The 16,157-nt window shown below is 36.2% G+C and overlaps 1 non-coding gene across 1 annotated transcript; it reads right to left on the bottom strand.

Annotated features, from left to right (window-relative positions):
- Positions 1-13,441: 13,441 nt before the first annotated feature.
- On the bottom strand, positions 13,442-13,513 carry TRNAT-UGU (transfer RNA threonine (anticodon UGU)). The gene has a single exon. It is a non-coding gene; the product is annotated as a tRNA-Thr (tRNA).
- Between the last annotated feature and the right edge of the window lie 2,644 nt (positions 13,514-16,157).

Here is a 16,157-nt window from a genome sequence, read left to right as displayed (position 1 = left end):
AGTAAACAGAAATAAACAACAGAACAATTGACTGGAAGAATTTAGGAATGAAAAGATACGGAAGAGAGATTTTTACGAATAAACAGAGAGAACAGGGAAAAAGAAAGGTTATAACCGACTAACAGATGGATCAGGAAATGACACTCCGAATTATATATATATATATATATATATATATATATATTTATGCACGCAATGTTCAATGATATGGTTATTCCTGATTTAAAACATGTATCCCCTATTTTGAGAAATTCCTCAAAGTTTCAAATTTTACCTCAAAGTTCACTTGAACGACCTGTTTCACCCAAAATGCCTCACTAAGGAAGGGATGTTTCACTCACTCTCGAATGGCCCTTATTAGCCATCAGGAAGGGAATGCAACTTCTCTCCCCAGCTTAGTAAATATACCAGTAGGGTGTGAATTTGCTTATTGGTCCTATTTCTGTGGACCAAAAATTTTCAAACAAAGTCCAAAGGTCTTAATGGGTTGTAATGTAAGGTTAAGGTAGAGGTGTGAGAGTGAATGGCTTTTTATGTGTAAGAATTATGTCCTCATGCACATTACACAAATACCTTAGTCCTACATACCACTCTGCACAACTTGTTCAACAGATGAATTACCAAATTTCCTTATTAACACATGCCACTAAACAACCAATTTCACACTTTGGGCACTCAATGCGATTGTGTCCCATGCATCAGGAGGCATCTTTAGTGATTTATCATATTATTTTCCTCTTGATCATTTTCCTTTATTTAGATATTTTATCTCAATAATTCTCATGTTTCCTCAGCACTACCTATCTTTAATCAATACAGCTTGCATGAGACAAATTCGAGGTTCTTTGGGATCAAAGTGACGGGAATGTGGTTGTTATCAGGAGAAGTTAACAAAAGAAAGGGTAAAGCTCAAATGGTTCATCCTACTATGTGAGTGCAATGCACGGGTTGTGTCTTTCTAATGGTCGAGTTGGGTGCCTAAGTGCCTTTATCATTCTATGCTTGTCCAAAAATTTTCCATTTCGATAGGGCTTACCAAAGCAAATTCTCCCTAAAGACAATAAGTACAAGCCCACTCTTCAAATAATCGATGCATTTACATGCAATTGTAGGCTCCAGTTCTCACTATTTTGGGGTTTTCATGCATTAGGGCAAAAGGTCCTTCAAGTGAATGTTGATTTAAAACTTAAAAACTTTTGGAACTTCAAAGCTCAGAAATTAAAAATTATCACCAGGCTTTCACCACACATTTCAAACATACATGCACAAACCGTTTACTCAGGAATTACTGCAGAGTCTAAACAAACGAAGAACTAGTTGTTCACATGATGGAACGAACACAAAACAATAACTATTTACTGAGGATAGACAAAAAATGTTACATTTTTACATGCCAAGAGGTCACATGGGGTAAGTTATTATTCAGAACATACTACAATAATACTCTATAAAGTCTTTTATCATGTTATGCACGCAGATATTGCAATTATTATGGTAATTTCCCCACCCCCAAATTAGAATCGAACATTGTCCCCAATGTTAACACTAAAAATCATAGGAAAGAAAATCATAACATGATATCAGAGGAGTTTAAACAAATGAAAAGAAGGTGTATAAGTGTTACCAGATGCTTGGATAACGACAAATGGAATGTTTAGACAAGCGGGGAAAGAGAGGAATCAACCTCTCTATCAGTAGCAGGAGCAGTGCCATCCCCTTTCGAGGAGGCTGCGACATTTGTTGTTGTCTTAGGTTTTGCTCTTATCGGACTTTTTATTGAGGCACCAGAGGGACTGCCCCGCCCTTGCTCTTCTTCCACACAGAGGTGCTTTAGCATATCGACCTCGCCTTGTAGGTGGGCATTTTTATGTTCCAGCGCGTGTATCTAGTCGTGGTTGGCTTTGGTCTGTGCAAACAGCGCGTTCAATTGGGAGAGAATATCTTCGTTGGATAGCTTTGAGCACTTTCGGTAGAAGCCTAGATCCCTGGCCTGTTCCACCTTCTCAGATTCTGACGACACTGATACAACATGCTCATTTTTCCTTTTCTTGCTCTCAACCTTCTTTGCCAACAACGAAATCCGACATCCACACCCACTTTCCATTAACCATCTTCCCGAACAGTATGCTTTGTAGGCTTCTCAAATCAATTTGATCCGGGTGGTTCACCACCGTCAGCCTGTTTCGGTCTTCAGGTTTGAAGACCCCTATTGCTTCCGCTATGCACGTTACAATGCTGCCACAACATATTAGGGAAGAGTTCTTCCGCCCAAAAGCACTAACATAGTCCCCAAACCAGAACCCTGGATTCATCCTGTGCCCAGTCATCATGCTCCATAGAGCAGTAAGGTCTGCGTTGGGGATGGTTGCTTGGTTTTCTCGTGCAAAGATGATGCCAGAAACTAGTTTGTGCAGATAACGGAGGGCGTAGCCCTCGATGTTAGATGCTTTTGAGGCACTCCCATCATAACTTGGCTGGCCAGAGATTGAGTGCCAGAAAACCATCGGGTTTAACTCGTCTAGGGTTTCGGTGAAAGCCCCCTTATAACCGTCCGATTCCAAGTCATCATCATCAGTGGCACCGAGCAGGCTGTTAAATGTGTTCAAAGATGGCCGCTGGGTATGGGTCATAAGCCGGAAGCTGAATTTCCCCTATTCTTCAAGGTCAGTGATCTCTAGGTCATGTTTGAATGTAGCCAGAAACTCTAGTGTGAGTTCCTTGTAAGCGGGCTCCTTCATTTCAAAGAAACAGCCAAAGTGGCATGCTTCCATGCGCTTCTTAACACGCTCCGAAAGTTTAAGCTTTTTCAGAGTGTCCCAGCAGATCGTTCTTATGGGCCCGAACTCCAGTTGAGCCAAATCATCATAATACTGCTGCACATTAGCGTCTTTGAACTGTGATAATTTCTTCACCAGTTTTTCATCTGGCACGAAAGCCACTGTACTTGTGCCAACCATTTTGCCTTTTGCTTTGTCCTTCTTCACCCCTTCTATTTTCTCTTGCTTTCCAGAGCCGCGAGTCCTCATCCTGAGACTGAGACTAAATAGCTGCACCCGAAATGGTTATCAAAAGAAATATGGGGAACAGTGTGTGAGAGAGAAATAAGAAAATGTTTACTAGGGTCCGCAATACAGCCCTCGTCCTTTAAGTGGATAAAGTTCGAAACGGCCTGCTGCCAGAACCGCCATAATGACAATGCTTCTCTTAACGCCACCTGTAAGAGTGGGTGTGGCAACAGCCGCGGACGGATGAAAGGATGCTTTTGGGGCGGGGTGCGAACGGTTACTTTTTTGAAATTGACTACACTCCACCTACTTCGAATTTACCGAGAGAGAGGTGTGCAGGCAAAGTACAACAAGTAGCCCTTAAAATAGTGTGATTTGATGCCCCCTTTATCCTCAAGTTTTCGATTTAAATTTCTGGCCAATTTATTTCCCCCCCAAGAGCTTTTCTGTCCCCTTTTTCTCACAAGTAAAAATTAAAACTTCACCCTAGTGGAAGGGTAAAAGTTTATATTTTTGCTTGCAATTAAATGGTGAAAATCAAATTGTTATTTTACGGACCCTTATGGCAACACTGAATTAATTTAACTTGACTAGACAATCATACATAAAAATTTTGACAAAATTATAATAAGGTACAAAAGTCTGAGGGTACTCCCCTGCTGCAATTGATGTTTGCAGCGAACACCATGTTCCTGATGCTAGTGGCTTGGGGGTCCTGGAAGTGGACAGTGTCACTTGCACCTTCAAGTCCAACTAGAAGACATCTAATCAGTTCATTGTCTAACTTGTTCAAGTGAATGTAATAAATATGACCCTTTATTTAGTTGCAACATACTTATTCAAGTGAAATAATAGATATGACCTTTTATTTAGTTGCAGCATACTTATTCAAGTGAATGAAACGGATATGACACTTTATTTAGTTGCAGCATACTTATTCAAGTGAATGAAACAGATATATGATCCTTTATTTAGTTGCAGCATACTTATTCAAGTGGATGAAACATATATGTTTATTTAGTTGCAACATACTTATTTAAGTGAATGAAACATATATGACCCTTTATTTAGTTGCATCATACTTATTCAAGTGAATGAAACAAATATATGACCCTTTATTTAGTTACAGCATACTTATTCAAGTGAATGAAACAGATATATGACCTTTTATTTAGTTTCAACATACTTATTCAAGTGAATGAAACAGATATATCCCTTTCTTATGCTTCACTATATAATATGCTTCATACACAACCCTTCACTACATGTTTCATACATGCAAGTTTAGTTCTTATATATTCATGTCTGATTAAGGTATACAAGCTTAATCAATCATATCATACACATGCAAGCTTCATACACATGCCCAATTTATGTCAAACAAACATACAAGCTTAGCCAGTTCATACCAATTTATTTAATTGTAGCATACTTATTCAAGTGAATGAAACCAGATCACGATAATCAGCTAACTTGTTTTGTCTAACTTGTGCAGATATGACTTCATACATAACCCTTTACTAGTCAGTTCATACCAATATTCATACAAGCTTCATGCACATACATATTCATACAAGATTACATACAAGCTTCATGCATATACTCGATAAGATAACATTCAATCACATATACATACTCAATAAGTTAAAGAAATCTTCCCATGTTATAGGCATGAACTAATCAACCATCTCTTCAATCAATCTTTCCATGTACATAAGCATTCTTACTATCCCTACAAATATTATTTTCAAATAAAAAGGGAATAAGATCGGTTCATAATCCCCATTGTTAATAATATTTGCAAATAAAAAGAGCAAGATTTACCTATCTCAGCATCACCCACAATAGCATCACGAAGTATATTGCCCACTTGTAAAATAAAGACCCACCGTCTTCATTAGTGAACCTCACAATGAATACAATAAAATCAGTGTATCTAAGCGAGAGATCTAACCTTCTCAATAGTAAGTCTGAAAATTAATAAATCCTTATTCCAACAGCTGAAATCCACATCCACAAGAGTAAATATGATGAGGCAAAGATAGATTAAGGAATAATGAAACTCTAATACATCAATGAACAAAGTAAATATGGCTTACCATTATCATGTTTCGATCTCAGTCCCAGTGATTTGCATGTAGAAAGCAACCATGAAGATAGCCAAAGAGAGGGATGAGAGAGCTGAAGCTTAAGCTGAAGGCGAAACCTAATTTAGTCTATAGGTTATGGTTTATATATAAGCTGAAATTTGGGATTGGGTTGCACGGTTTGATCAAGGCCAGGTTTCTAATTTGTTGACCCCCGTGTCGGATCACTCTCCTATATTGCTTTGTATCGAGACTATTATTGATACTCGACCACAACGGCACTTCCAGTTTGAACAGAAGTGGCTACGTGAACCTACCTTCCCCGACATTGTGGATTCTAAATGGCATTCGTCGAACAGACCATCCCTCATGGAACGGCTCCGGAGCATGGCTCTTCATCTGACCGTGTGGGGGTAGGGAGGTTAATGTTCAACTTAGGTCTGCTATTAAACAATGTAATCAGCAACTTGAGGTTCTACGGCTGGGATCATCAGAGGAGGAGTCCGCGACTTTCGAACAGGAATGCCTCCACTTGGTGAAACTGTTAGTTTGGAAGAAGAGCATTAGTCTCAGCGAGCCAAGACATTGTGGCTTCAAGACGAGGACTCGAATACCAGATTCTTTCACTCATTTGCAAATGGTAGATGGCAGTGAAATAAAATCTAGAAGCTACAGGATTCAAATGGGTTATGGGTATCTGATACCAGTGACCTTTGCAGGGTAGCAACCGATTACTTCACTCATATCTTTTCTCCAAGCTGCTGTTCTTTTGAACCTGTTATTTGAGTGCTTCACATAAAGGTTACACCTGGTATGAATGACGAACTATTGCTACCTTTCATGAAGGATGAATTTCATCGTGCTTTATTTGAGATGCACCCTAATAAAGCATCAGGTCCCGACGGCTTTAACCCGGGGTTCTACCAAGCCTTTTGGGAAACTCTTGATGATGATTTATTCCAAACTGACAAGTTCTTTTCTGGAAAACCTCAACAAAACTGTGGTCACCCTAATCCCCAAATGTGAGGACCCTCGGTCTATGAAGGATCTTTGACCCATTTCACTTTGCAATGTCGTCTATAAGATTGTGGCTAAGGTGCTAGCTCACAGATTAAAGCTGGTTCTTCCAACTTATCATATATTCTACTCAATCTGCTTTCATCAAAGGGCGATCTATTATTGATAATGTCCTGGTTGCTTTTGAATTGATACATAGTATGAAGAAGAATACCCATAGCAAGCAAGGTCATGTGGCTCTCAAAATTGACATCATCAAAGCTTATGATCGTGTTGATTGGAATTATCTTGAGGATGTGATGATTAAACTGGGCTTCTCAGAGAGGTGGGTGCGACTAATCAAAATGTGTGCCAGCACAGTTCAATACTCAATTCGAGTTAATGATCAACTTGTAAGGCCTATCACTCCATCCCAAAGATTGAGACAAAGAGACCCTCTCTCCCCTTACCTATTCCTTATCTGTGTCGAAAGCCTATCTGCATTGTTAAGGGATGCTAAGAATAATGGTGAAATCCATGGTTACGCTTGCCATTCTGAGGCCTTTATCCTGCCCCGTGCATTCCAAGATTTTTCGACCCGAATAATCAACCCATTTCCCAAGCCGAGTCTCACCGCTTTTCTAATTCATTTTAGTTTAGATTAGTGCCCCCCACATCTAGAGGAGCTCCTGCCATTTCTCATCTTCTATTTGCCGATGTTGCTCTGTTATTTTTGCAGGCTGATATTGCTGAATATCGCACCCTGAAGAGAGTATTAGCAGTTTATGGTATGGCTTCGGGCCAGGAGATAAATTTCGCGAAACCCAGTATTATGTGCAGTAATAATATGGCCGCTGAACTCATGCATGGAATATATACAGTACTAGGGCTGGCTAATCCTTTGAATAATGGACGATATCTTGGACTTCCCTCTCTTGTTGGAAGGAAGAAACGAGCTATCTTCTCTCATTTTAAAGAAAGATTGTGGAAGAAATTACAAAGATGGAGAGGAAAACCACAATCAAAGGCGGGGCATGCAACCCTCATTAGATCTGCAGGTCAGGTAATCCCAGTTTATTTCATGAGTGTATTTTTGCTTCCTGCGTCTACTGCTGAGGAATTGCAGCATATGATTAATTCCTTTTGGTGGGGTAATAAAAAGGATGGCTCTAGGGGCTTGAATTGGTTATCCTGGGATAAGTTATGTGTTCCTAAATATGTTGGTGGTTTGACTTTTAGGAACTTTACAGCCTTTAACTTAGCAATGTTGGGAAAACAGGGGTGGAATCTCTTAACCCATCTAGACTCTCTAGCTAGCAGGATCCTCAAAGTTAAATATTACCCCGGGGGGACTTTATGAATGCCCGCCTTGGCCATTCTCCTAGTTTCATATGGCAGAGTGTCTGGTATTCTCAGTTATTGCTAAAGGAAGGTCTTCGTTGGAAGGTGGGTGGGGGTGACAGTATCAGTGTATGGAATGACCCTTGGCTCTGGGATCCTTTGAACAAGTATTTACAAACACCTATAAGACAGGGCCTTGAAAACTTGAAAGTCCGCGATCTATTCATCCCCAACTCCCTTAATTGGGATATTGAATTACTTTTTGAATTATTCCTCCCCTGTGATATAACTGAAAGGCTCAAAATCCCTATCATTGGCAGGAGTAATGTTGATCAATTGATTTAGGATGGGTCATCTTCTGGTCATTATACTGTCAAGTCAGCTTACTGGATTGCTACTGAGGTGGTTGAGTCAAACGCTCATCTTCAGATCGTTGAAGATTGGGATTGTTTGTGGAAGGCGAATGTTCTAATGAAAACCCGATACTTCTACTAGAGACTGACTCGCGAATGTTTGCCTACTATGCTGAATCTTAATCGTCGCGACATTCCCCTTGACAATCAGTGCGTGCTTTGTAGGCTCGACATCGAGGATTCCTGGCATCTGTTTCTTGAATGCGAAGTGGCTAGGGATGTCTAGCGAGGGTCGGGCCTTTGGCAGGTAATACAGTCATAGAAAGAGTATGCCGAGGACTTAAGGGCCTTGTTCTTCGCGGTTATGGCTAATATTTCTGAAGTCCGTCGAAGCCAGCTTATGACATTGATGGGTTGTATCTGGCAAAATCGAAATGCTAAATTATGGAATGACACTGATTCACAGGCTCGAGATTTAACCATGTAGGTAGGGGTGTGCAAAAAAACCGGTAACCGATTACCGAACCGATAACCGAACCGAAAAGTTACTTTGGTTCGGTTATTTTAACATTCTGGTTCGGTTCGGTTGTAGTTTTGATTTTATTTGGTTATCGGTTATCGGTTCGGTTAGTAAAAAAAATTATTGGTATAACCGATAACCGAACCGAACTAATATAAATATAAAAACTATAATTTATCTTTATAAATATATAAACATACAAAAAATTAAAGCCCAACCCAACCAAGAATAAAACCTTGATAACATAAAAAAAACAATGGCCCATTATCTTACCTCATTCAACCATTTACGATTTTAAAACCTAATTTTTCAGCATATATATAGCAGTCACAACATAATTCCTCTCCTAAAACCCTAATCTTTAAGGCAGTCACAGCCGCACTTCTCTCCACTCAAAACGTCCGTTTTTTCTTTCCCCTTCAATGGCGTCACTGCAGCAGTTGCGCCATTGAAGACATTTACTTCGGTCATCTCTTGCTCAGTCTCGCCTTTCTCGGTCTCTCTTCCTCCTCCATCGCTATTTTTGTTATTTCCTCAGTCTATTACGATTCTGTCGATTCTGTCTCTTTTGAGATCAAAAAAAGGTTAGATTTTGATTCCCTTTTTATTCTCTAATTTCTGACTTTGTTTTATTTTAATAAAATCATGTAATCTAAGTTCTTATGCATATTTTATTTGTTTGGTTTTGTTCTTGTATAAGAGTGACTATGAAGCATGTATTTGATTTGGTTCTATTTTTGTCTGAGATTTCATTGTTTTATTTTTGTATAAGACTATTGGTTCTGTTTTGTATAACTTTATTCTCAAATTATAAGTTTAAGTTTAAGTTGTTTTTAACTTTTGGTAGTTTGTTAAGTGATAATTATAAGTTTGCTGGTATTTGATTATTGATTTGCACTGATCACTATATCTATGTTATATATTTTATTTGTTAAAGTTTGTAATAGTTTGTTCTCTTTATCAGAGTATTAATCTTTTTTTTTGCGTGTTTTTTTTATCATCAGAATGTCTGCTATTGGAACTGTTGGGAATCAAAATCAAGAGCAGCCCCCACTTGTTATTCTTGCAAGTGATGTTCCTACAGGAGATGTTGCTGGAAATGTTGATGCCACTCAAAATGCTGCTGGAAATGAGAAGCAGCCATCTGAATCTACCCAAACTGATGGAAATTCCAAGGCAAAGAGTAAGAAGAGGAAGCAAGTCAAGTCTAGATCCATAGTTTGGAAGCACTTCACTAAGTATGAAGATAAAGAAGGCCGTGTCAGAGGTAAATGTATCTATTGTGAAAAGGTGCTAGCTTGTGATACTAAGATAAATGGAACAACTTCTTTGCGTAATCATGCCAATTCTTGTCTAAAAAATCCTAGTAGTATAGAAGCTCGTCAAAAGCAACTGTCATTACAATCAAATTATGACTTCTGGGGCAGCAGATAATGATAATGTTGGGAATTTAAGTTGTTGGAAGTTTGATCCTGAATTGATTAGGGAGTCTATTGTCAAAATGATTATTATTGATGAACTACCTTTTAGATTTGTTGAAGGGGAAGGGTTTAGAAAGTTTATGGCCATTACTTGTCCTAGGTACAAGGTTCCATCTCGTTATACATTTAGTAGGGATTGCTATCAAATGTACATGGATGAAAAGTTGAAATTGAAAACCTACTTTAAGAGGAATGGTCAAAGAATTAGCATTACCACTGACACATGGACATCTGTGCAAAGATTAAATTACATGTGCATTACTGCTCACTACATTGATAATGATTGGAAATTGAATAAGAAAATTCTGAATTTTTGTCCAATCTCATGTCATAAGGGTGAGTCAATTGGGAGGGAAATTGAAGAATGTCTACTTGAATGGGGTGTTAATAAGGTGTTTGCAATTACTGTGGATAATGCTAGTTCTAACGATGTTGCTGTTGCATATTTGAAAAGAAAGTTTGTGAATTGGGGGAGTGCAATTGTTAGTGGGAACTATTTGCATATGAGGTGTCTTGCTCATATTACTAATCTTGTTGTTGTTGAAGGTTTAAAAGAAGTTAATTTGTCTGTGAAAAGGGTGAGAAATGCAGTTAGATACATTAGGGCGTCTCCTGCTAGATTGAAGAGGTTTAAAGAGTGCATTGAGTCTGAAAAAATTGAATGTAAAAGAACACTCTGTTTGGATGTTCCTACTAGGTGGAACTCGACATACCTAATGTTATCTACTGCTGAACAATTTGAAAGGGCGTTTGATAGATATGAATATGTTGACCCTTGTTTCAAAATTGATTTGAGGTGTGAAGATGGCACTCCATCTTGTGTTGATTGGGATGTTATTAGGAAATTATCACTCACTTTGCAGTTTTTTTATCATAGCACATTGCGCATTTCTGGTTCATCATATGTTACATGTAATACCATTTGGACAGAGATTAGTGATTTATATGGTGCATTGCTTGAATGGATTAAGAGTGATGATGTTGATTTGAGTCTTATGGGGGATAGGATGAAGGGAAAATTTGACAAGTATTGGGGGGATCCAGATAAAATGAATAAGTTGATATGGTTTGCTGCTGTTTTAGATCCTAGAGAGAAATTTGAAGTTATAGAAATAGCCTTTTCTCATATTTATAGTATGGAAAAAGGGAAAGTTTTGTTTCTTACTATCAAGACTTCAATGTTCAATTTGTTTCAAGAGTACAAAAATCAGCTCAATCCACCACAAATTGAAAATTTAAGTATGAATGAAACTCAATCAGTGAAAGAGGTAGGTAGTGGTGGGAATAAAGTGCCAAGGAATTTTTATAAAAGCATATACAAGAAGCAAAGAATTGAGGGTGGTGGTAGTGATACTAGAAAATCTGAGTTGGAATTGTACTTGAATGAAGAGTTACAAGATGATTCTTCCGACTTTGATATTTTGATATGGTGGAAGGTCAATTCAGCTAGGTTTCCCATTCTTTCTCAAATGGCACGAGATATATTGGTTGTCCCAATTTCAACTGTTGCTTCTGAGTCCGCCTTTAGCACCGGTGGAAGAGTACTTGATCCATATAGGAGTTCTCTATCTCCTAAAGTTGTGGAGGCTTTGATATGCACCCAAGATTGGCTCAAAATTTCAAAACAACATATATTTGTGGAAGAAGACCTAAGTGAGATGGAAAAACTTGAATCTGGTATTTTTCTACATTCTATTCTATCTAGTTATTTTAATAATTCTCTTATATAGATTGTATTTTACTAGAATTTACTAACAATTCTTTGTTTTTTTTTCAGAGTTTGCAAAAGCTAACATTGGTACTGATGGTGCGTGTTCGCCTGCTTTAAGTAGTAATAAGAAGAATATTTAAACTTTAAATTTTGTTGTTTCGTTTTTTTTATCTTGCATTTATTGATTATGTTCTAATAATGTTTTATTGCTTTATTTGATTTGTATTAGATTTTGATTTATCTTTATATTTCATTACTTTGTTGAAGTTTAATGAACTTTGTATTAATACATTTTTATAAATTTTTCAGGTCCAAGTCGAGTCAACTAGGACGGGTCAATGGTCTTTTTTGAGATTGCAAATGCAGGAAAATGTTTTTTGGCTGCAAATTTTTGTTAATATCACACTCTTGAATATTAATTTTTGTGGATGAAAATGTCCAATGATACTATATGGGCTGCATATTATTTTTTTGTGGATGATAATGTCAACATCCATATGTAGTTAACAGTGCTAAATATCACTGCAGTGGCTTTTCATTTTTTATAAAAATATAGAAGAGAGTTTTTTGGTTATTTGGTTGGTAACCGAACCGAACCAAAAAATTTCGGTTTGGTAAATTTCGGTTACTACTCTTATTTGGTTCGGTTCGGTTATCAAAACAAGTGATATTTCGGTTCGATTAACTGATAGTTCGGTTCGGTTAGTAACCGAACCGAACCGATGCACACCCCTACATGTAGGTGCAGAAAGCTTTAAAAACTGGAAAAGTTCTCAGCAAATGCAATGGGCCCCTATAACGAGCGTACCGACCTACAACCTTTGGCACCGTTCAGGCCCTGGCGTACTAAAGTGTAACACGGGTGTTGGGATTTTTGCTGCTGCAAATTCATTTGGAGTTAGTGCTGTTCTTCGATCCTGCTCGGGTGATTTTGTGGCTGCTAGAATCGAGCGTTTCGATGGAATACTGCATGTCAAAGAAGTTGAAGTAATTTCCTTGCTGCAGGCGGTGCGTTGGGCAGTTAGTGAAGGCCACCAACATGTAATATTCGAGAGTGATGCCCAAACTGTAACAGATGCAATCCGAAGACTGTGTGAGGATGTTTTTGAGTTCGGGAGCATAATCATACGCTGTCAAGAAATCTTACAAACTCATCCCACTTTCTCCATGGAATTCATCAGACGACAAGGCAATGAGCAAGCTCATTCGTTTGTGCAATCTGCGCGAAACCTTACTTGTCCCGCTGTTACTTATAGATTGCCGAGTTTTATTTCCACTATAATGTTGAAATTTTGCCCACTTGTGGCACATTAATGGACTTCTATTTCAAAAAAAAAAAAAAAAGAGAATTTACCTAAAAAGGTGAGCATAATTTCTCATAAAATGAAGGGTGTAGTATTACAAATTTACATGCAAGGAAGATATTAACCTAAAGATATTTAAAAAATTAGAATTTTTTTATTTATAGTATATTAACTAGACGACAAGGCAATGAGCAAGCTCATTCGTTTGTGCAATCTGCGCGAAACCTTACTTGTCCCGCTGTTACTTATAGATTGCCGAGTTTTATTTCCACTGTAATGTTGAACTTTTGCCCTCTTTTGGCACATTAATGGACTTCTATTTCAAAAAAATAAAAATAAAGAGAACAAGCTCATTCGTTTGTGCAATCTGCGCGAAACCTTACTTGTCCCGCTGTTACTTATAGATTGCCGAGTTTTATTTCCATTGTAATGTTGAACTTTTGCCCTCTTTTGACACATTAATGGACTTCTATTTCAAAAAAATAAAAATAAATAGAATTTACTTAAAAAGGTGAGCATAATTTCTCATAAAATGAAGGGTGTATTATTACAAATTTACATGCAAGGAAAATATCAACCTAAAGATATTTAAAAAATTAGATTTTTTTATTTATAGTATATTAACTATAACTCATATTTTTAATGCCCTCACGCAGGATCAAACTACGGACCTTCAGTTTACAAGACTGACGCTCTACCACTGAGCTATAAGGGCTTGAATAATGAAAATTATTTGCCATTTCTTATATTAATTTGTAAGCAGGACAAGAAACTTGGTTTGATTTGAAATTAACATTAAAAAATGTTTTTATTTATGTTTATCTTGTTATGGAACCGATTAAACTAAAAGCTCGAGTTAATAGTTAAAGGTCCACTTCATATTAATAGCTGATATATCTATTTAAATAATATTGTTGACTATTGAACTAACTAAGCTTCCAAATTATAAACCTTAAAAAAAAGCTTCCAAATTATAGAATTAATTTGAGTCTTAAAACATAATAAGATGGTGAAAAAGGATTAAGATCAAATACATTGATTTAGTAGGATCCATGAACTTAACTTCATTGCTTTCCCACGCACGAAGCAAATAGGCCCTGTGATGTGGTTCAGTTTTGGAATGGAGGCGAAGAGAGACCAAAAGAATAATTCATTTTGATCAACGAGTTTTTGGGAAAAGAAGTTCACCCGTAGGCCTTTTATATCTACAGAGATCTTGTAAATTATATTTAATATTTATAAATTATGTTTTATCGTTCTTTCAACAATATATGTTATCAGGTCGATTGATCAAATGGTCTCTATTATTCTCTTAATTAGAGATAATATATTCTATATTTAATAAATATATGAAGGGAAAGACTATGCTATGAAAGTTCGGATCGGTTTACCAATTAAGGTTGACTTGACTGGTTAATGGCTTCAAGTGACTTAAACCAGATCTCAAGTTTGAGTCCTAACATATGTAGAAAGCTTTACTTGTGAGATAATCCACTTAAAGAGTGTCTGACGAGTTTCAAACCAAGAAATCAGACTATATATATTAAAAAAACAATAGGGGAAAGTAAAAAAATAAACCTTGTGATTACACATGTTTTCGATCGTAGTCATGTGGTTTAAAAATTTACAAAACGGTACATTGAGGTTCATTCCGTTAGCAAACACATACCAAATTGACTAATGGTGTTAAAAGTCAAAAGGAAAAGAGTCAATTTGGTCCTTATATTTATTTATTTTATAAATTAACCCTCCTTATCATCTAATTATCATAAACAACCCCAAAAATTAAAAATAAAAATCAAATACACATACTTTTCCATCTCTCTCTAATTTCTTATTTTTCTTCTTCTTTCTCTCTCTTCTTATTTTTCTTCTTCTTTCTCTCTCATAAATCACAAGATACAGAGACAAACTGTTTATTTAGCAGAATTAACAGCACAAACTTGAGTTTTTAAGTAAATAATGAGAATAGAGAAACTCACTTAATCCACTATAAACTTAATCCAAAATGACATGGACACTGAATATCTTTCTTATCATTTCGGTTGATTTTCCTGAAAGAGCCGATAATTTACTGTTGGCAACAACAAGAACAGTGGTTGTTCGACGGTTATTGATGTCAACTGCTAATCTAGTTTGTGCTAACGCAGCATTAAAGCTGCTAAAATCTGGTTTGTGCTAACGTAACATTGAAGCTGTTGTTATTACAATATGATATGATATATGGTGATGAGGTGTTTTTATTTCTTTAATTACTTTTTTAGTATGGCTTGCTAAGTTTATAGTGAAGTTAATTTCTCTTTCTTATGCAGCTTGTGATTTATGAGAGAGAAAAGAGAGAAAGAATAAGAAAAATAATAAGAGAGAGAAAGAGAAAGAAAAATAAGAAATTAGAAAGAGATGGAGAAGAAAGTGTATTTGATTTTTATTTTTAATTTTGGGATTTGTTTATGATAATTATATAATAAAAGGTTAATTTATAAAATAAATAAATATAAGGACCAAATTAACTCTTTTCCTTTTGACTTTTAACACTGTTAGTCAATTTGATACGTGCTTGCTAATGGAATGAACCTCAAAGCACAATTTTGTAAATTTTTAAACTATAGGGCTGCGATCAAAAACAGGTGTAACCACAATGTTTATTTTTGTATTTTTTCCAAAACAATATATATGTATTTTTTACATATATTATTGATGAAAATAAAAGTTTCATTGTTTTATTCAATTAATTATTTTAAAATTAAAAATTGTTTATGAAATAAAAATAATATATATAATTTTATGACACGTGAAATCCATATAAATTATTTTTTTAACTAACCATTAAAAATAATAATTCTAGAATTTTTTTTCATGGTTTTTTTTAATAAGAAAGTATGTGTTCGAATCCACAATCTCCCATCTCTAATTGTAGAGATGTACCAACTGAACTATGCTCGTTTGATGATAACTTTAGAAATTGATACACCTAGAAATATCTATATGCGATTTTTAGGCACATCAACCTTATGATATTCTTATTTATCATGTTTTTTTTTTTTGAAGAGTCTTATTTATCATGTTAAAACTTAAAAGAATAAACATCTGAAAGCTAATAAATTGACCTAATGTAAATGTTACTCTTTGCATTGGATCTAAAACTTCAATTGCACTATTTTTTTTGAAATCAAATCAATTGTATTAAACTTAGCGTGAAATATCGGCAATTACTGTGTTTCGGATAAATAGAGGGGCATGATCCCATTTCTGTAAACAAGAAAGACCTTTTTGCTAAACTATCAGCAACCTGGTTTGCCTGGCGAGGGACATGGGCGAGCCTAAACGATAGAAACTTCAACTGCACTATTAACATTTAA

This window comes from Euphorbia lathyris, chromosome 4, assembly GCF_963576675.1.
Source record: "Euphorbia lathyris chromosome 4, ddEupLath1.1, whole genome shotgun sequence".
Taxonomy (NCBI): Eukaryota; Viridiplantae; Streptophyta; class Magnoliopsida; order Malpighiales; family Euphorbiaceae; genus Euphorbia; species Euphorbia lathyris.
The sequence above is the reverse complement of the archived record's forward strand: the minus strand, read 5'-3'. Positions and strand labels throughout refer to the sequence as shown.